Raw genomic sequence first — 21123 nt, 5'->3', positions numbered from 1 at the left:
GACCCAATACCTACCTTGCCTAGGCATTCTTTACTTTTTACAATAGAGCCTCAACCAAACTTTCAAGGCTTATCTCTTGAAGAAAACAGACAACTCCCTTGCTCAAACATGTCCCATGTTTTCCTTCCTCCATTCCATTACTCACAATGTTCCTTAAGTTGGAATGCCCCACCTCATTGCTTCCTGTCAAACATACACTCCTTCACGTGAACTTACTGGGTTTTCCACAAGACATAACTCTCCCTTACTTCGTTTTTTCTGACTTTACAGCATTGTTCAGATTGGTGTCACTTCATTTATGAACCCTCTTCTTGATTGTGGGCAAGGATTGCCTGTTTCACTTTTGTATATTTCCTCCAGTTCCTTGTATGTAGCGAATAAATGTTTATTGTAGTACACCCAGAATTCTAATTTTGGTATCTATACCATGACTTTGCTAGTTTGTAGTCGTGTGTAGTGTGTGTGTGTGTGTGTGTGTGTGTATTTTTTAAGTAGTCTCTACACCCAATGTGGGGCTTGAACTCACGACCCAGAGACCAAGAGTCACATGCTCTACTGACTGAGCCAGCCAGATACCCCTGTGTGATATTTTCTTAACTGACCTCTTTACATACTCATTTACTTTATGTATTTACTTATAAAGTTTAAAAAATTTTTTTTAAAATTTATTTATTGAGAGACCGAGCATGAGTGGGGGAGGGGCAGAGAGAGAAGGAGACACAGAATCCAAAGCAGGCTCCAGGCTCTGAGCAAGCTGTCAACACAGAGCCCGGTGCAGGGCTTGAACCCACGAACTGTGAGATCATGACTTGAGCCGAAGTTGGACACTCAACCAACTGAGCCACCCAGGTGCCCCATAAAGTTTTTAATTTATTTTTAAAAATGCTTTTATTTATTTTGAGAGACAGCAAGAGAGTGAGCGGGGGAGGGGCAGAGAGAGAGGGAGAGAGAGAATTCCAAGCAGGCTCCAAACAGTCAGCACAGAGCCTGACTTGGGGCTCGAACTCACAAACCGTGAGATCATGACCTGAACTGAAATCAACTGAGCCACCCAGGTGCCCTATTTTTAAGGTTTATTCATTTATTTTGAAAGAGACAGGGGGGCAGAGAAAGAGGGGCAGAGAGAGGGAGAAAGAGAATCCCAAGCAGGCTCCACGCTGTCCACTCAGAGCCTAATGTAGGGCTTGAACTCACAAACCGTGAGATCATGACCTGAGCCGAAATCAAGAGTCAGACACTTAACCAACTGAGCCACCATGGCACCCCTTAATTAACCTGTTTAAGACTCAGTTTCCTCACCAAAAAATGAGGATCATAACAGCACCCACCTCAGGGGTGTAGCAAGGATGAAATAAGACAAGGCACTTAGGATGCTTAGTTTTGTGCTTGGCACAGCAGAGCTATGTATTGTCAGAGAAGGAAAAGATCCATTTCGGCTGGAGGAATACTGGAGGGCTTCCTGGGGTGGGGAGAGTAGGATGTGAGCTGAGATTTGATTAGATAAAAAGAAAAGAGAAGACATTTAGGCAGAGGGGCCAACCTGAATAAAGACCAGAGAAACAGAAATGAGCAGGATGTGCTGAGGATGTGGCTGGTTGAATCCCGGGAAGTACCTTTGGAGAGATTCTTCAGGAAGAGAGAGAAAAAGGACAAGTGAAGTAAATTTTGCAGAAGTACGGATTAGCGGGGTGGGGGGGGGGGGTGTGTGTGCAAGGAGGGAATCAGTCTCTAGCAGTTTCCTGGAGGTTCCTGTCATTTGGCTTGCCCCTGTCAGCAATAGCAACAAAATTACAAGGATAGCTAGTTCCATGAGTGACAGAATTGAATCAGCAGGTGTTTACAGCAAGTTGCAGAGAAGGCTGGAAATGGACAAAATGACAACTAGCTGCTAATAATTAGCAGGGTTAAGCTTGAAATCCTGTGTGTGTGGCCAAGAATTAATTACAGGAGTACCAGAAAGGGTGAATTTTGCTTGGTATCAGTTTGTGGGGAAAAAGCTTTAAAGGAAAAGGAGTGGTAGCAAGAAATGATTATAAAGTCAACTTGAGCCAAAGGGTCAGGGCAATGGGTAAATTTGCTAAGGCAATAGTCTAGTGTACTAATGGATGTAGAGAGTCAGATTAAGGAAGGTCAAAGTCTCACTGTACTCTGGTGATCATATCATACCTGAGTATTTTAGGGGGTCACATTTTGGTTGCAAGGAACAGAAACCCGACTGGGAAGCGAAGGTACTGGCCTTCAGGGTATGCTCAAATGGTGCCCCTCCTAGATCTCTTTAACAGGCCAGTGCACCTATCCCCCAGCTGCTGTGAGTGTTGGCAGCTAAGGGTTCTCAGATGCTCAAAATTCCAGGAATTGCCTTCAGCTGAAGGGAACAGCTTTGGAGACCTTAACTCCTTGATGGCTTACAGCCAGTGGCTGGCTGATACTTGGGTACACAAAGCTGCCCAGTGCCTCATGGGGGAATGACTCCTTGGTGTGGTTTCATGCCAGAGCTCTCTGTTGTGGATCAGGCCAAGGCAAAATCAAGCTGATTCTTGCTTGGCTGTTTCTTTTTTCCTGTCCTGCTCAACTTCCTCCCTTACAGGTTTTTCTTCCTTCAATAAGTCCCATTCACCAGATCTCCCTTACAGGCTCTGTTTCTAAGGATCCTGATGAAAGACACTTACAAAAGCAAATAGCCAGAAAATAGCTGGATCCAGGTTCTCAGAGTCATAACCTGCTGCAGTTTTTATCTGTACCTCAGCTCTGATAGTTTGTTTTCGTATTGATGTTATGTATTCTTGAGAAAATTCTTTTGTGGTCCTCGTGGTCAACTCCAGGGGATGAGCCGGACAGTTCAGCAGCCTCAGTGTAAAGGAAACTTCTCCATATGGGTAGTTCCAACAAAGTTCCCAGGACTCCTTCTGTTTGGACTGCCTTGGGCCACATGCCTTCCCCTAAATCAATCATCGCAAATGGGGGGTAGGGGTGGGGAGAAGGAAAGCAGTGCTTTGATTGGTCAGGACTGGCCTAGTGCTGCCCCTGGAAAGATGAATAGTAAGGTCAGCCCTATGGCAGCCATATGGACAGACAGTGGGGAGGACTGGTTCCCTAGAGGACATTAGGCTCCCCTTACCAGAAGAAAGAGAATGTTTGCTGGAAGGACAAAAATAACACATGTTCCTAATAGATCTTAACAAATTGAAAGATGCCACATGAAGTCATTAGGATAGTGGGGTGTATGGAAACCATAATCTGGCAAAAAAAGGTGATTTTTTTTTTATCCTTATTGTTTTGGGGATGGGCAGAAGGTACGGAAAGGGGGCATAATCTTTAAATATTTGGAATGTTGTCATGACGAAGAGGGATTAGGCATGTTCTGTGAAGCTTTAGGAGATGACATTAGAGCCCAGGCTCAGAGATTAGAGGGATGTAAATTATCCATAAGATATATTTGGATACCTTATATGCACACAGATACAAAATAATTACAATTTAAGTTGTCCAGAAAAAGAGCAGGCCTATCTGAGAGGTGGTAAGCTTGCCATGCCTGGGCAGCTGGGAATAGGCATATCACTCTTACCATGACTAATCAAATACACTTGTGCTTCCTTCTCACCTTTTCATAAAGGCTTTTTCACAAAGGCTGTGTCTAGATAGACATTATCTGGAATGCCCCACCCCCACCTTGTCTTAGGGAAATCTGCCGCACCCCAACAATTTCGAACCAGAGTACTTTTCCTCTGAGGTTCACCTTTGTGTCCTCTTGTCAATCATGACACCTGCGATATGCTGCCTGGCATTGTAATCTCCTTATCATATGACTTAACTCCCTCCAGTTTGGTGAAAGTGTCCCCAGGCCGTAATTATTAATCTTACTGTGAGTATCAGTGTCTTCTTATTCAAGACATATTTGTTGAAAAAATAATTTTGCAGAAAGGTTTCTTGTCTTGGGGGAAGGTGTGTGACTAAGGGGCCACAAGGAGCCTGCTCAACTTCAAGATTCTGTGATCAGCACATGGCACTAAACTTGAAGCTGACTTATAGATGAGTAATTGGGAATACCCAGGGCCACTTTGGCTTTTGCAGCTATTGGAGGAGAGAAGAGAGGGGATTCTCTTCTGCCCTTCCTCTGACAGTTACACCAATAGACAGTCATGGGAGACCTCTGGGGGAGATCAGGGAATCATAGTTAGAATTTACTCTGGAATGTAAAGTGAGTTGTCCCCTCTCAGTCTCTGTGCCTTGGCACTGCTCCTCCCCAAAGCTGGAAAAATGTCCTAGCTCCTTTCTGTCTCTGGCTACTGTTACTTCTCTCTTCAGCCCTGCTGAGCCACACCATCCCCAGGAGGCTTTCGGGAAAGCACTTCCCCCTCTTTTCCATCCTCCAAGATGGGAGTTACTTCTCCTTTTCTGGACTCCCTCCCATTGCGGGGCGAGGGGGAGCAAATGGCCTGCCTGCACCAAGGTACTTCCCACAGCAGACCTCGCTTTACTTTTTTCCCCTTTAAGTCTTCTTTCTCCTTGTGGACGTCATAGACCAGGTCCATGTGTGGTCTCTGCGCCTAATGCAGGAGATCCGCGCAGACACACACACACACACCCCTTTGCTATATAAGTGGATGCCAGAAAGGGTAGGATATCAGCATTTTAGAATTTTACAATTGCAAGAGCCTTTGGGAGTCACCTAATATCACCCTCCCTTCTACAGATGCTCTTCCTGGAGTCTCCTGAGGGAAGATTTTGGGTTCCTTCAGCCCCTTTTCTTCTCGAGGCCCAAAGCACTTTTGCTGTTGATGATCTCAATATTCTAGGTACGTAGGGAAGGGTAGGTAGGTGTCAGTAGCCTCCCTTTTCCCCTAAGGGAAACTGACTCAGAGAAACGAGGGGACGGGCCTCGGTGGCGCGGGGGCTGTAACGGGAATTCAGGGCTCCGGGCCAGTGTGGAATTTATTGTGCCTCCTTTTGGGAAGCGTGAAGGTGAAGTAATCGATTTACGAGCCCCCGGCGGACCCTTTAGCCCCCTAGAAGGATCGAGACGGGTCAGGAGGATTAATGCAGTTAAGAGCTCACGGCATTGACCCCTTGGCAACTTGGCGAGGTCCAGCCGATCCGCCGCCCTTCTCTCGACAGAGTGGCCAATGGGCTTCGGCCTCTTTAAGGCCCCAGCGCCCCGCCTCCGGCTCGTCGCCGACCTCCTCCCACCTCCTCGTCGCAGCTCGGCCAGTTCCAGACTTCCCTTGGCGATGAGGTCATCTTCTCGTTTCCCATTGGCTACGCCTGGCCGTCAGTCACAGGAAGTCCCGCCGCCGTCCTCACCTCCTTCATACCCCTCCCTTCCCGCCCTCCCTTTAGTCCCCTGGTCCCAGCCTCCACAAGGCCTCTGATTGGCCAGCACAGCTGTCACTTTTCCAGCAGGCAGTGTGGGAGGCGGGAGGCGGGTGTGGTGGGAGGGCCCGCAGCTTCCGTGGCTGAGAAGAGCCGGCGGCGGCCGTGTCTGTGGTGTCCGAGGCGGCTGCGAGAGCGACCGTTCCATCCTCCTCACCCCTTCGGCTCCGCTCGCCACAGCCCTCCGCTCGCGCAGACTTCTCCCCAGCTTCGTGCGCCCTGGCTAGACGTTGAGCCTCGGGAGGGGAAGAGCGCGGTGGGAGCCGGAGGGGGACCGCCGCCGAGCCCGGGCTGGGAGGAGCGCGAGGCGGTGAGTGAGAGTCCGGGCAGGGGACCCCTCCCCCACCAGCCCCGCCCCGAGCATCCTTTCTCCTGGCGACCCCGCCGCGCGCCCTCGGGGTTGGCCTGGGCGGGCCTCGCAGCCCGGCCCCCAACCCGCCGCTGGTCCCCTCGCCTCTCCCCTCCGGGCCAGGGTCGTCTAGCCAAGGCGGGCGGGGCGGGGCCGTGCACCTGTGAACCGCCTGGCCGGGCAGCGCGGGTCGGGGGTCCGGGGGTCCGGCACCTGCTGCACCCCGGGTGTGTTTTGACTGGAGGGACCCTCTGTCGCACGCTTTCCCCGGGATCTGTGCAGACCCTCAGGATCCATGTGCAGCCCCAGGATTCCCAGGCCAGGGAGGCTTACCTGGATTTGTTGATGCCTGTGTCAGCAACCTGAATGCCGCCAGGTGTAAGGGCCCTGGTGGATTTGAAACTTGACGGCCAAGAACTTTACCCTCTAAGAAAGTGTCTGGCAGGACGCTTTGATTACACCTCCCACCCTGGCCGGTGCCGGAAGAACGCATTGATAACTCTGTCGTGGCTGGGGCTGGCGCTGGCGCTTTCAGGTCAGATTCTCAAACCTGCTGTTTCCTAGCTGTGTAATCTCGGGCTTCAGTTTCCTCATTAGGAAAAGGGGCATAATACCTATTACATGGGGTCGTTGTAAATTGAGAACGACTGGTGGATCAGTTTGTATTGAAGCACCAGCCCAGCTTGGCTTTGTCAGGATTTATCTTTTTTCTTGCTATTATAGAGCATAACGAAAAGGCAGTTTGGCAGACACTTGACTCTTTACCAGCTGTATTTGGCATGAGGTATGTGTATACAGGAACGTGAAAGATGTCACTTAAATGTAATAATGAAATTACACCCAGCTTCATATGTTTTTACATACTTTAAAATCCATGAGAAGTCCGAAGTGTGCAGGTTGCCAGCTTTTGAGATCTTTTCAAGATCTTTTCTACCTGATGTCAAAGCCTGTAACGTAATCGTTATTTTCAATAAAAAGTTAAATTCACGTGTTTTACGTTAGAGGACCCCCAAAACTCCAGATTTCACTTAAGCCGTTTTTCTGTTGAAAAGCAGCCACCTCCCAGGAGTGAGGTGGTACAGCCAGCTGGCACAGAGCCCCATGACTACAGGGTGGGGAACCCTTGGCTGAAAGTGATTTAATGAAGTTTTGCCTAACGTCGTTTCCATTTTTCATAGTGAATCAAAGGGCTTTACGATAGTTTCTTAGTGAAACTAAACTAGAGGCAAACCATTATTGTTTTTTTCGAAAACACATGCAAAAAAACACTGACTATAGTCCCTTCTAGCACTGCTTCACGTCTTTGCCAGTAACGGTTAAGAAGAGACCCTGTTTAGAAAGGCTTCCAAAAGTCACATCTCTTTGGATAAGTTTTTTATTTAGAGTAAAATCATGAGATGGAAGAGTAATATGTATCCCGTAATCCAAAAGTATTTACTGCAGACTTTCCACATCCTTAAGTACTCTGCTGAGTGCTATGAGGAAGGCATTTAAAAGAAGTATGAAACAGCATCCCAGCCCATAAAGGGCAAAACCAGAAAGTTTGGAATCACTCAGTACTAATTTTGGGTACTACTTAAGTAATGACTTCATTCATTCATTCATTCATTCACTCATTCAGTAAACTTGTTCCTTGTCTGTAACGGGCCAGGTGTTTTTCTAAAAGCCAACATAATCGAGATAAGTGAGATATGGTCCCTGGTCATAGGAGCTCACAGTCTAGTGTGAGAGGCAGAAAGTGACAGTCGTAACACATTGAAATAAACTCCAGACTACATGTATAGGAGGGTCAAGAGAGCTTCTCTTTTGGACCTCAAAGAGAAGATGGCATTTGGGCTGAATCTCAACTCACCAGATGAAGGAGAGGAAGATCATTCCAAGTAGCTGAGCTTGGAAAGATTTCCTGATGAATCTTCTGACTGGTATAGCCTAGTATAAGCTGTAGGGAAGGGGAAGGAAAGCGACATTTCTTGATGCTCACTATGTAATAGGCGTTAATAATGCTAGGCTTTTAATGTTATCACTCACTTCTCACAGCAACCCTATGAAGTAGATTTTACCTCCACTTTAAGATAGGAAAACTGAGGCTCAGTTAGTTAAATAATTTGTCTGAGGTTACATGGTTAGTGACAGAGCCTGGACTTGAATTTCTTTCTTAAAAGTATGTATGCTCTTTCCCTTTTCACACTCTGTAGAGATAAATATAAGTGAGATGAGAAAGTTCCAGCTATATATGTTATTTTACTACATCAATTACAAATTACTTTCTGTAAAATAAATGTTCTTATTTGATTTAAAGTTTCTAAAACTTGTTTAACAAAAGCTATCAAATGGTAGTTATTTTATGTTTATAAGTGTGATGGCATTTGCTAAAAAGTGTGGTTCATGGAAACATTCAGTGGAAGACATGACCTACAGATTCTGTATGGGGCACTTAACAAAGCTGTTAACCAGGTATGGACTTTTCTTGAGACTGTAGCTTACATATTTAAGTGTATAAAGAAAAGGATGTGCAGATGAGTGGCCAATTAAATAGACAATGAAAGGTAAAATAGTTTTGAATAATTTTTATGAAAGGGGAAATTAGAATTTTGAAGTCATATTAACATAGATTGTTGTATTTAGAGAGACTACTATTGACTATAAGCTCCACAAAGGCAGTTTGTATCTTTTATTCTCAGCTTCAGGAGCAATTCTTGGGACATAGTAGATGCTCAGTTAATATTTGTTGAATAAAAGATGAATGTAGACAAGTATATACTTATAGTGTGTTTATGTAAATGCTAGGGTTGATAGTTAAAATTGACATAGGAACATTTTCATCTGTTGAGAAAAAACTTTGGTCAGGAGGTTATATTTCAGAAGGTCTTTGAAAGAAGAGGGAGGACGTTGATAGATTACAGATGAAGTGGTATAGACATATAGGTAGTTTATAAACAGTTATACTTTGGAAGAAAAGGAACATTGAACAAAGGGAATGACCCACTGACACAATTCAAATATAGGCAGTGTTTATTTCTTCATTTCTTTATTTTTAGAGAGAGCGCACCGCTCTCTCTAGGGAGAGGTGTAGAGGGAGAGATAGAATGTTAAGTAGACTCCATGCTCAGCATGGAGCCGGACATGGGGCTTGATCCCACGACCCTGGGATCATGACCTGAGCTGAAGATCAAGAGTCGGACACTAAACTGACTGGGCCACCCCAGCACCCCATAGGCACTGTTTATTTCTATGGCCTTAATGAGTTTTGAGAATCAGGGAAACAGTGTCTGCTCTTAAGGAAATTATAGTTTTAGAGACTAGGTATGTTAGGTATCTATTGTGTAATGTCTTACCCCCAAAGTTAGTGTTTAACAATAAACGTTCTTTCTCATAGTTTCTTTGAGTCAGGAATTTGGGAGCAGCTTGGGGAGTGGTTCAGGCTCAGGGTCTTTTCAGGAGATTGCATTAATAGGTCGTCTGGGGTTATAGTCATCTGAAGGCTTGACTGAAGCTGGTGGGTCCTCTTCTAAGGTGGCTACTCAGATTGCTGACAAGTTGGTGTAGGCTGTTGGCGGGAGATCTCAGCTCTTCTCCCTGTGGGCCTCTCCACAGAGCTACTTGAATGCCCTCATGGCATGGCATCTGGCTTCCCCCAGAGCAAGCAATCAGGAGACCAAGCTGCACTGTCTTTTATTTATTTATTTTTTATTTTATTTTTTATTTTTTTAATTGCACTGTCTTTTATGACCTAGCTTTAGAAGTCACATACTGTCATTTCTCCCGTTTTCTTTTGGTCACACATTGTGGGAAGGGATGACACATGGACATGAATACCAGGAGGTAAAGATCTTTAGGGGCCATCTTGGAGGCTGGCTACCTCATAGAACAGAAAAAGTGTTGGAAGAAGGTACAAAGTGCTGGGGGAGGGGAGGCAAGGATTCAGAGGAGGGAAAGATTTAATTCTTGTAACAGATTTTCAGAAATCTTAATTGGGTGCTCACTGTGTGCTTTCAACATGGTAGGCTAATATGTGGAAGTGGACACTGAATTAGGGCCATATGAAATGTAAGGAGTCTAGGCCGGCTCTAAGGACAAACATTTCATCTCTGTGTGTAAATTGAGGGTGGAGTAATTTTTCTGATATTGAAGAGAACAGTAACTTGTCAGATTGATAGACCAGCATAGATAGACAGCACAGTCTCGTGGCATAGATGCTGGAGCCAGACTTCCTGGGTTGCAGTCCTGCCTCTACCACTTGCTGGTTGTGTGACCTTGGGTGTGTGACTGTAATACTCTTACGAAGTCTTCTTAGTAACTCACTAACTATAAAATGGGGGTGATGATGGTGGCTGCTTTATATGGCTACTATAAAGATTAAACAAGTTAAACATATGCCAAGTCCTTGGCACAGCTTTTCATGCACCACCATCATCATCATCGTTAATTTTAGGCAGTAGCATAGAACTGACCATGGATGAATGAGGTTGGAGTCAGAGATGAATGAGTGTAGAATGATATGAATGTTCAGATAGAAGCATTGAAATGTCAGTCATTGCTGCTCAGCGTCAGATTTTCCAGTTCAAGTACTTATGTTTACATAGTTTTTATTTCACAATTAGAGTTACACACAGTTACAACAGTACCTCTGGAGGTACCTCAGGAGGTGCACAGTTTGCCTGTTAGGGGTAACTTGTATTCTCATTATCGGTCTTTGAATTACTGGGCCTTCTATCTGTAGAGTGGGTTTAGTCAGAAGCAGTACTTAGAGGTGCATATGCTTAAAAAGAGCTTAGAAGTGGAACCAGGACCCATAATAATAGCAGAGTGAGCACTTTTGTGACTGGGTCGCAGAAGAACCTGCAGAGATTCTTAATACTGTATCACTTCTTTGAAGAGGGGAGCTCATCGAACTCCATGTCTCTGTAGGTGCTAAAGCAGGAATTGGGTGATCTGCCAGGGTGCCTTGGGTGGAGCTAATTGCCTAAGTGGCCTTTAGTTCTGCGGTTCAGAGACTCCAGTCCAACTCTCATTGTTTAGTTGAACAGAGGCACTGAGAAATTAAGTGGTTTGAGGTTCCACAAGAATCTCGTGGCTGAGCCTGGGCCAGTTCTTCACCCCGTGTTTAAGGCCGGCTCACATAGTCGTAACAGAAGATCTGCAGAATCTTTGCAAGACTGAGCATTGTGAAAATTTCTTTTCTTCAGATACCATATTTTTAGTTTTGTGGTGTATCTGGTTCATTTGCTTCCCTAGTCACTTTCATTCATATGCTTTTAGAAATCATTCCTTAAGTGAGTGTTAGTTACAAGTAATTTGGATAGCTCAACTTGAAATCTGGGATGTATCCTCTTATAGGTGGGCTACTTACAGGTCTTTGACCTCTAAAATTGTAACTGGGAATTATGAGGGATTTTGATTTTTTTGAAAACCTTTTGTTCTGGTATCAAAATTTAAAGTATTAGAGTATCAGAGAGTAAAATAACTAGTGAAGTAACATGTCAAGTTTAAGGGCATGAACAGAGCTGGGTACTGACAATTATCAGCTTTGTAACCATAGGCTTACTACTTAACTTTCTTGTGACTAGTTTTTTCATCTGTAAAATGGGGTTAATGATTCTTACTCACAAATGAGATTGTTAATAAGGATTACGGAGTCATAGTGGCATCATTGTTGTGCTACCTCATTAATTCTCACACCAGCTCTGTAAAGTAAGTAGTAGCACCATTTTGTAGATGAAGAAAGAGAAGCTTGGAGAGATTCACTAATTTAGGAAGATAGCAATCAGGGTTTGAACCAAGATCTTTTTTTTTTTTTTTTTAAAGTAGGCTCCACGCCCAGTGTGAGGCTTGAACTCTCGACCCTGAGATCAAGAGTCACATGCTGTACTGGCTGAGCCAGCCAGGCGTCCCCCCAGTTCTGTCTTTGAATTAAAAGTGCTAACTCCCTACGATAATGTGTATGAAGTGCCTAACTTTGCCTGTAGTAAATGTCTGTTCCTGTTCACTTGCATAGTTTGTGAAAATGTTAGTATACTGAGAATTCTTTATGGTAGCAATCAAGGTGTTGTAGCATTCAAAGTATTCTTTGCAGTATTCCTTATATGTATCTTGTTGCCATTCCTGAAATAGAAAGCTATACTAGTGATTTCACATCCTAAATTGCTCAATAAATACTAAATAAGGGCATACTATAGTGTCCAAATTTTAAACATATTTTGTCAGTGTTTCAGTTATCTTTGTAACTGTAAATGGCATAAGTGATGCCAGAGTCCCTTAATCGTGGTTAATCTGTACATATTTCCACTACCACAAAATTTACAGGAACTTGGAAAGTTGTCCTCTCCTCATATTTTAGAACACACCATGTTGCATTTTGGTATGAGAGTGGTGTTATTGGTTTCATGGTGAAACTGGCTTTATTGTTGACTTTATATTTTGTTACATGCTGGATGTATTTTGGGGGGTAAGATTATTTTTATTTATTTATTTTATTAAGTAAATTCTTTGCCCATTGTGGAGCTCGAACTCACAACCCCAAGATAAAGAGTTGCACACTCTACCAACTGAGCCAGTCAGGTGCCTCTATGGGATGGATGTCTTTAAAGTAGTCTTTTTATTTTTATTTTTATTTTTATTTTTTTATTTTTATTTTTTTTTGAGAGAGAGCAGGCGAGCTAGGCAGAGTGGCAGAGGGAGAGAGAGAGAGAATCTTAAGCAGGCTCCACATGTAGCTTGAAGCTTGACACGGGGCTTGATCTCACAACCATGAGATCATGACCTGAGCTGAAATCAAGAGTTGGCTGCTCAACTGACCAACTGACCGAGCCACCCAGGTGCCTCTAAAGTAGTCTTTTAAAATTTGCCTTGTATATGTTATCTTGGCTTTCAAAACAATTTAGAAATGAAGGGTAAGGACAATGTTCTTTTATATCTCTGATACATGTGATAATCACTTTTTATGGAAAATCAGTTGAACTAAAGCTTTCATTCAGAAGCCTTTCACTCTTTAATTCTAATATTCCAGGTTAATGCCCTAAGGGGGCATGGGAGGCAAAGATGTGGTGCTATTTTAAATTCTATATTTTGTAGATTCAGTGGATCATTTCACATTCTTGTTGATATTTCTTTTCTGTTTAGATTTTTTTGTTTGTTTTTTTGCAAGGGAGGATCTGGGAGTCCTGGAATGATGGGAATAGGGAGCCACCAAGAATACAATGAGATCATAGGTTAGTGATTTAATTTGAAATTAAATAAATTTGAAGCTTTCCTTTACGCAGTAGAACATCATGGGGTGGTTATTGCTCATTTGTGTAATATCTGTCATGAATCTTTGTATACATTGAGTGAAACAGCTATTTAGTCATTTCCTAAAGCAGTCACTCTGTAGCATGGTCGTATTTCATTTCATTTCATTTCATTTCATTTCATTTCATTTCATTTCATTTCATTTCATTTCATTTCATTTCATTTCATTTTAATTTTATTTTTTCCCCCTTTCACTTTTACCTGAAAGCTGATTCTGAAGGTGAGCCTGCAGAAACAATTTGTATAAAACTGGGCATGACCTGTACAATTTGGATAAGGTATTCATGACATTTTATTTTCAACATGTTTAATAACCTGTTGGGTGCCTAAATAAAACTGAGTTAATTATAGTGTAACCTTTTGTTCTATTTGGAGAGTGTTAAGGGATTTTTGAATACCTTCCAAAATTCACCTTCATCACATGAACTTAGAAAGCTCTTTCTAGAGCAAGGATCCTCAAAACTTAACCTGCATGAGTCTCTACTTCTTCTAGTCACTTCTTTGTTTTGTTTTGAAAAAGTGTAGTAGGTTTTCCTACTGTTTGGAGATAGTAGTGATGAGTTTGGAGTTGAATGCACCTGTTTTCAATTCTGGCTCTACTGTTCACTGGCTGTGCAATCTTGGACAAGGGAATTAATCTTTCCAAATCTCTATTTCCTCATAGGATGGCTGTGAGAGGTAAATAAGTTACATGTAAAGCATTTAGCACATAGTAGGCATTCTATGCATGTTAATTTTCCTAACACCCAGAAGTTTTCTTTTGTAGCAGTAGCTACAATTGCAGCAAAATAATTGTGTAATTGTTTATGTTTTTCTTCTCATAAGCTTTGTGAGGACAGGGGCCATGTGTGTCTCTTCATTGCTATTTCCCCAGCATTCAGTGTAGTGCTTGGCGTGGCATATAATAGATGCTCAATAAATACTTGTTGAATGAATGAAAGTGACTCACCCCTTCTCCTTACCCTGCCCTTCCTTGTCTTAAATGACAGTGTCCTGAACTTACACTTGAGAATTACTCAGCTTTTTACTTGATTCTTGGTCCATTAATGACTGGAGCTAGGTAAAGGGGAAGGCAATGAACAGATGAATAACAGCCAGAAAGAGAGCATAACAATATTCAAAGTAAGTTATATTTTAAAATCATAGTACTCTGGGATTTCTAACCTTTTCTAATCTGATGTCCAGCCCCAGATTCTACCAAAACAGTTTTTGGCGAGGCCACCCCTGGCTTGTATGTTGATGAACCAGTGGGTTGTCCTTAGCTTAGTAAAACGTACTTAGTAAAATGTACTAGAGATTTGGAAAGATTAATTCCCTTGTCCAAGATCGCACAGCCAGTGAACAGTAGAGCCAGAATTGAAAACAGGTACATTCAACTCCAAACTCATCACTACTATCTCCAAACAGTAGGAAAACCTACCACACTTTTTCAAAACAAAACAAAGAAGTGACTAGAAGAAGTAGAGACTCATGCAGGTTAAGTTTTGAGGATCCTTGCTCTAGAAATTCTTATAGTAATTCAGGCAAGAACCTTGATGTCATCTTCTCTTTCTTTCCCACTTCATATCCAGTCCATCAGCGAATCCTGTTAGCTCTCTTTTGTAAATATATCTGTATCTGATCATTTCTCACCGCCTCCGTCATAATTATCCTTGTCCAACCCAACTGATTAGTTTAGGTTCCTGTGGCTAGCTACTGTAACAAATTACCACCAACTTGGTGACTTAAAACAGCCTATATTTATTCTCTTATAGTCCGGAAGGCCAGATGTGTGAAATCAGTTTCACTGGGTCAAAATCACGGTGTCAGCAGCAGGGCTGCACTCCTTTTGGAAGCTTCGGGGGAGAGTAAGTTCCTTGCCTTTTCTGGTTTCAGGTGGCTGCTGGCATTGCTTGGTTTGTGGCAGGATCACTTCAGTCTTCAACGGCAGCATCTTCAGATCTCTGTGCACATCTCTTTCACCTCTCTGTTTGTCAAATCTCTCTGCCTCCCTTTTATAAAGACATGTGATTGCATTTAGGGCTCACTCAGATAATCCAGGATAATCTCCCCATCTCAAGATCCTTAATCACATCTGCAAAGATTCCCCCACCTTCATTATTATTATTATTATTATTATTATTATTATTATTGTTATTATTGGCCTTTTAAGGTAACAATCACAAGTTCCAGGGTCTAGGATGTAGAAAATGTGGGTATCTTTTTTTTTTAAGTTCATTTATTTTTTTATTTTGAGAGTGGGGGAGTGGAGGAGGGGCAGAGAGAGAGAGGGAGAGAGTGAATCCCAAGCAGGTTTCTCGCTGTCCACGCAGAGCCCACTGTGGGGCTCCATCTCTTGAAACATGAGATCATGACCTGAGCCGAAATCAAGAGTCGGACGCTTAACCAACTGAGCCACCCAGGTGCCCCAAAAATGTGGGTATCTTTAGGGTGCCATTTTTCAGTCTACCAGTCTGTTCTTTGGCCCCCAAAGATTCACATCTGTCCCGCATGCAAAGTACATTTACCCCATTCCAACATTCCCAACAGTCTTAACCCATTGCAACATCAACTCAAGTTAAGATCTCATCTACATAACATTAGCTTAAAAGTACAAAATCTCATCATATAAATCCTCTAGATTAGGTATAGGTGAGACTCTGGGTATGATCCATCTTGGGGCAAAACCCTTTCCATCTGTGGCCCTGTGAAACAAGAAAACAAGTTATATGTTCTCAAAATACAGTGATGGGACAGACATAGACATTCCTATTCCAAAAAGGAGAAAATGCAGGGAATAGGTGTGTCACTGGTCCCAAGCAATTTTAAGATCCGGCAGGGAAAATGTCATTAGTTTTCAAAGCCTGGGAGTAATCCTATGTGGCTTGAGATTCCTGCTCTGGGCCTGTGGCTTTGGCTTTTGGGCTCATGGCTCAGCTCTAGGAGTTTTCTTTTTCTTTTTCCTTTTTTTTTTTTTTTTTTAATTTGTTAATGTTTATTTATTTTTGAGAGAGAGAGCGCGAGAGCAGGGGAGGGACAGGGAGAGAGGGAGACACAGAATCCAAAGCAGGCTCCAGGCTCTGAGCTGTCAGCACAGAGCCTGACAGGGGGCTCCAACTCACAAACCTTGAGATCATGACCTGAGCCGAAGTCGGGCGCTTAACTGACTGCGTCACCCAGGTGCCCCATGACTTACTTATTTTATAACTGGAAATTTGTGCCTTTAGACCCCCTTCGCCCATTTCGCAGCACTCCCCCGCCTGAACCTGTGGTAACCACTAATCTTGTCTGTGTCTGTGAGCTCAGTTTTTTTTTTTTTAATTTCACGTACAGGTGAGATCATATATTTCTCTTTTCTCTTATTTCACTTAGTGTAATGCCCTTGAAGTCCATTCATGTTGTTGCAAATGGCAAGGTTTCATTCTTTTTTATGGCTGAATAATATTATATATACCACATTTTCTTTATGCATTCATCCCTTAGTGGATACTTAGGTAGTTTTCATCTCTGGCTATTGTAAATAATGATGTACTGAACATGGGGGTGCATACATCTTTTCGAATTAGTGTTTTTGTTTTCTTTGGATAAATACCAAGAAGTGGAATTACTAGATCATATAGTAGTGCAGTTTATTTTTTAAGTCCATTTATTTACTTTTTGAGAGAGAGAGGAGGGGAGAGAGTGTGCTTGCATGTGCTTGCGTGTGTGAGTAGGGGAGTGGCAGAGAGAGGGGGAGAGAGAGAATCCCAAGCAGGCTCTGTACTGTCAGCGCGGAGTTTGACGCAGGGCTTGAACTCTTGAACAGCAAGATCATGAGCTGAGCCGAAATCATGAGTTGGCTGCCCAACTAACTGAGCTACCCAAGCACCCCAGGTGTGCTATTTTTAATTTTTTGAGGACCTTCCATACCATTTTCCATCATGGTTGCACAAATTTACATTCCTACCAACAGTGCATAAGGGTTCCCTTTTCTTCAGATCCTCCCCAACACTTGTTATTTCTTATCTTTTTGATAATAGCCATTCTAGCAGGTGTGAGGTGATATTGTGGTTTTGATTTGCATTTCCCTGATGATGAGTGATGTTGAGCATCTTTCTGTCTTCTCTGGAAAAATGTTCAGATCCTCTGCCTATTTTTTAATTAGACTGTTTTTTTTTGCTATTGAGTTGTATGAGTTTTTTAAAAATATATTTTTGATATTAGCCCCTTATCAGCTGCATGATTTGCAAACATTTTTGTAGGTTGCCTTTTCATTTTGTTGATGGTTTCCTTTGTTGTGGCAGAAGCTTTTTAGTTTGATGTAGATTCAGAGCCACTTCCACATTTCTAAGTATTTACACTGAACACTCCACTTCTAAATGCCAAATCTCTATCAGGGTTCAACCAGAGAAATAAAATCAGGAGATATACATAAAGAGATTTATTGTAAGGATTTATTCCTTATATGATGCAGGGGCTAGCTAAGTAAGTATGATATCCATAGGCTAGGCTCTCTTGAGCTGAAGTTGTTATCCACAGGTAGAATTTCTTTTTCTGGGAAATGTCAGTTCTGCTTTTAAAGCTTTTTATTTTATTTTTTTAAATGTTTATTTTTGAGAGAGAGTGTGAGCAGGGGAGGGGCAGAGAGAGAGAGAGAGGGAGAGAGGGAATTCCAAGCAGGCTACAAACAGTCAGCAAAGAGCCCGACTTGGGGCTTCAATTCATGAGCTGTGAGATCATAACTTGAGCCAAAGTCGGGACGCTTAACTGACCAAACCACTCATGTGCCCCTGTTCTTAAGGCTTTTGAACTGATTGAATCAGGCCTACCTAGATTATCTAGGACAGTCTGCTTTACTTAAAGGCAACTGATTATGAATATTAATCACATCTACAAAATAGCTTCACAGCAACACTTAGTGTTTGAATAACTGGTGACTGTGGCCTAATCAAGTTGACCCATACAACTGACCACCACATAATCATTATTATTTCTTGCCTGGATTATTGCTGTAGTAGCTTCCTTTGATCTGAATCCCCATTTCTGCTCTGCTTTCTTGTGATCTGCTCTCCACATAGATTATAGATCTTATGATCTGCTTTCCGGAGTCAGTTTCGTGATCTTCCATGGTCCCCATTGCTTACTCTGCTGCAATCCCACTGGATTCTTTGCTGTTCCTGGGTCATACCAGGTCTTTGTGCTTGTTGTTTTCTCCACCTGGTATACTCTTTCCCTAAATCTTCACATGATTTACTTCCTCACTTTTTTCAGATCTTTACTCAGATGTCTCCTTATCAGAGAGACCTCCACATACAAGAAAGCCACCTTGCTCCTTAATTGAGGGCAGTCCTTATTTTCCTTTTTTGTAGAAATTGACATGCTGAATGTAAAATTTACATGGAAATGTAAAAAAATATATATATATATATTTATATATATATATATTTTACATGGAAATGTAAAGGATCTGAAATAGTCAAAATAATTTAGAGTTTTGTTTATTTAAGTTAGCTCTATATCCAACATGGGGCTCGAACTTACAACCCCGAGGTCAGGAGTTGTATGCTCTTCCAACTGAGCCAGCCAGGTGCCCCTAGAATAGCTAAAATAATTTAGAGGTGGAAGAACAAACTTGGAGGAATGAAATTACCTGATTTCAAGAAAACGTAAAGCTAGAGTAATCAAGACTGTGTGGTATTAGTGTAAAAACACAAATATGGATCATTGGAGCACAATAAGGAATGCTGAAATAGATGTATCATCAATTGATTTTTTTAACAAAGGGTTAAATGTAATTCAATAGAGGGAAGAGTAGTCTTCAACAAATGTTGCTGGAACAATTGGGATATTTGTGTTTAAAGAAATGAATGTCAATACCTAACTCACACTGTACAGAAAAAATTAATTTGAAAGGGCTCATAGAGCTAAACATACAAAACTGTAAAATTTATAGAAAAAATTATAAGAAAATATTTATGACCTTGGGATAGGCAAAGATTTTTTAGGAAACAAAAACACTAACCATGGAAGAAAAAAATGATAAATCAGATCTATCAAAAGGAAAACCTTCTGTTCTTTAGAAGATACTGTAAGAAAATGAAAAGGTAAGCCAGACTGGGAGGAAATATTTATACACACACACACACACTCTATATACATATACATGTGTGTATATGTAATTTCATATATGTGTAGATATCTATAGATTTATCAAAGGACTCATATTTAGAATATATGAAAATCTTTAAAAATAATATGACAAATGGCCTAATTAAAAATGAACAAAAGCTTTGAATAGACACTTCGAAGACAAAAACGTATTTGAATGTCCAAAAGCATAAGAAAAGGGGCGCCTGGGTGGCGCAGTCGGTTAAGCGTCCGACTTCAGCCAGGTCACGATCTCGCGGTCCGTGAGTTCGAGCCCCGCGTCAGGCTCTGGGCTGATGGCTCAGAGCCTGGAGCCTGTTTCCGATTCTGTGTCTCCCTCTCTCTCTGCCCCTCCCCCATTCATGCTCTGTCTCTCTCTGTCCCAAAAATAAATAAAAACGTTGAAAAAAAAAAAAAGAAAAAAAAAATTCAAAAGCATAAGAAAAGATTTTCAACATTAGTCACCAGGGAAATACAAATTAAAACTATATCACATACCATTTCGTGCCCAGTAGAATATATAAAATTAAAAAATATGGAAAAGTCCAAGTATTGGTGAGGATGTGAAACAACTGGAATTCATGTATGTTGGTGGTGGGAGTGTGAAATATCGCACTTTTGAAAACAAATGGTCAGTTTCTTTAAAGTTAAATACATACGTATCATGCAACCTTGTCCTGCACCTTGGTATTTATTATCTAAGAGAAATGAAAACATATATTCCCAGAAAGACCACGTGAACGTTCATAACAGTTTCATTTATAATGGCCAAAAATTGGACACCACTCAAATACTATCAACAGGTGAATAGGTAAACAAACCGTGGATAAACAGTGAATTATAGATACATGCAGCAATGTGAATGAATCTTGAAAACTCTGTTGAAAGAAGTAAGAAACAGAGGAGAACTTACTTTGTGGTTTTATTCATTCTTTTATTCATTCAATCATTCATTTTAGACAGAGCATGCAAGCTGGGGAGAGGGGCAGAGGGAGCGGGGGGAGAGAGAGAGAATGAATCTTAAACAGGCTCCATGCTCAGCCCGACATGTGACTCAATCCCAAGACCCCGGGATCATGACCTGAGCTGAAATCAAGATATGGACACTCAACCAACCAAGCTACCCAGTCGCCTCTATGGTTTCATTTATATTGAAGTTCTAGAATAGGCAAAACTAACTTATAGTAATAGAAGTTAGATCAGTGGTTGTTTGTGGCTGGGGTGGAGGGGGAGGAGGAAGACTGCAAAAGGACATGAGGCATGTTGGGAGTGTTTTCTTGATCGGAAGTGGTAATTACATGAGAATGTGCATTTGTTAGAATTAATTGAACTCATTGGAACTGTACACTCAAAATGGGTGCATTTTATTGTAAGTAAATTATACCTCAAAGTTGATTTAAAAAAAAATATTGTGTGGTCAGTGCTCTGTGGACTAAACAAAAGGTGTTTGTAGGCCAAATTTGGTTGCGGTCAGCCAGTATCTAACAGCTGATCTATACCCCCACACATGTGCACGCTACAAAAATGCCTGGTCCGTAATGGTCTTCAAATTTCTGTTGAATGAGCAGGTGGATGACTAATGTGCCTTCTTGCATCACGATTGCAAGAAAATACTTCATTCTTCACTCTCCTGCAGTTTTCCAGCTTCAGTCATTTTACAGAGTTAATTTGTTTGGCTTCTCCTGGCAGTAGTACCTTGAGTATAAATGAGGTTATTCATTCATTCAAATCGTTGCTGAGTATCTACCGTATATAAAATCCTGCCTAAATAAAGTAATTGCTAACTGTGAAGAATTACACAAATGTCTGTTGATTATATGTGTGAAATTAACATTCAATTTAAAAAACAAAGGCTAGATAAGCTCTTCTTACTTAGAATCTGTTTTAGCTACTATTTCTTTGTCTAGTTCATTTACACTGCTTTCTGTGGAAAATAGCATAGGCTTAATAATAGACTCTGTTCATTATAACTTCTCAAATGAGAGGAAGCAAAACATTTCAGAATATCATTC

The 21123-nt window shown here is 41.9% G+C and overlaps 1 long non-coding RNA gene across 1 annotated transcript in view; it reads left to right on the top strand.

The window, feature by feature from the left end:
• Nucleotides 1–5593: 5593 nt before the first annotated feature.
• LOC116738211 overlaps nucleotides 5594–21123 on the top strand; it is a 90900-nt gene continuing 75370 nt past the window's right edge. Inside the window, exons 1-2 of the long non-coding RNA XR_004343915.1 lie at nucleotides 5594–5680; nucleotides 6443–6503. This is a non-coding gene — a long non-coding RNA (uncharacterized LOC116738211). The remainder of the gene's footprint in view (nucleotides 5681–6442; nucleotides 6504–21123) is intronic.

Source organism: Lynx canadensis, chromosome B4, assembly GCF_007474595.2.
Source record: "Lynx canadensis isolate LIC74 chromosome B4, mLynCan4.pri.v2, whole genome shotgun sequence".
NCBI lineage: Eukaryota > Metazoa > Chordata > Mammalia > Carnivora > Felidae > Lynx > Lynx canadensis.
This window is presented reverse-complemented; position numbering and strand designations above follow the sequence as displayed.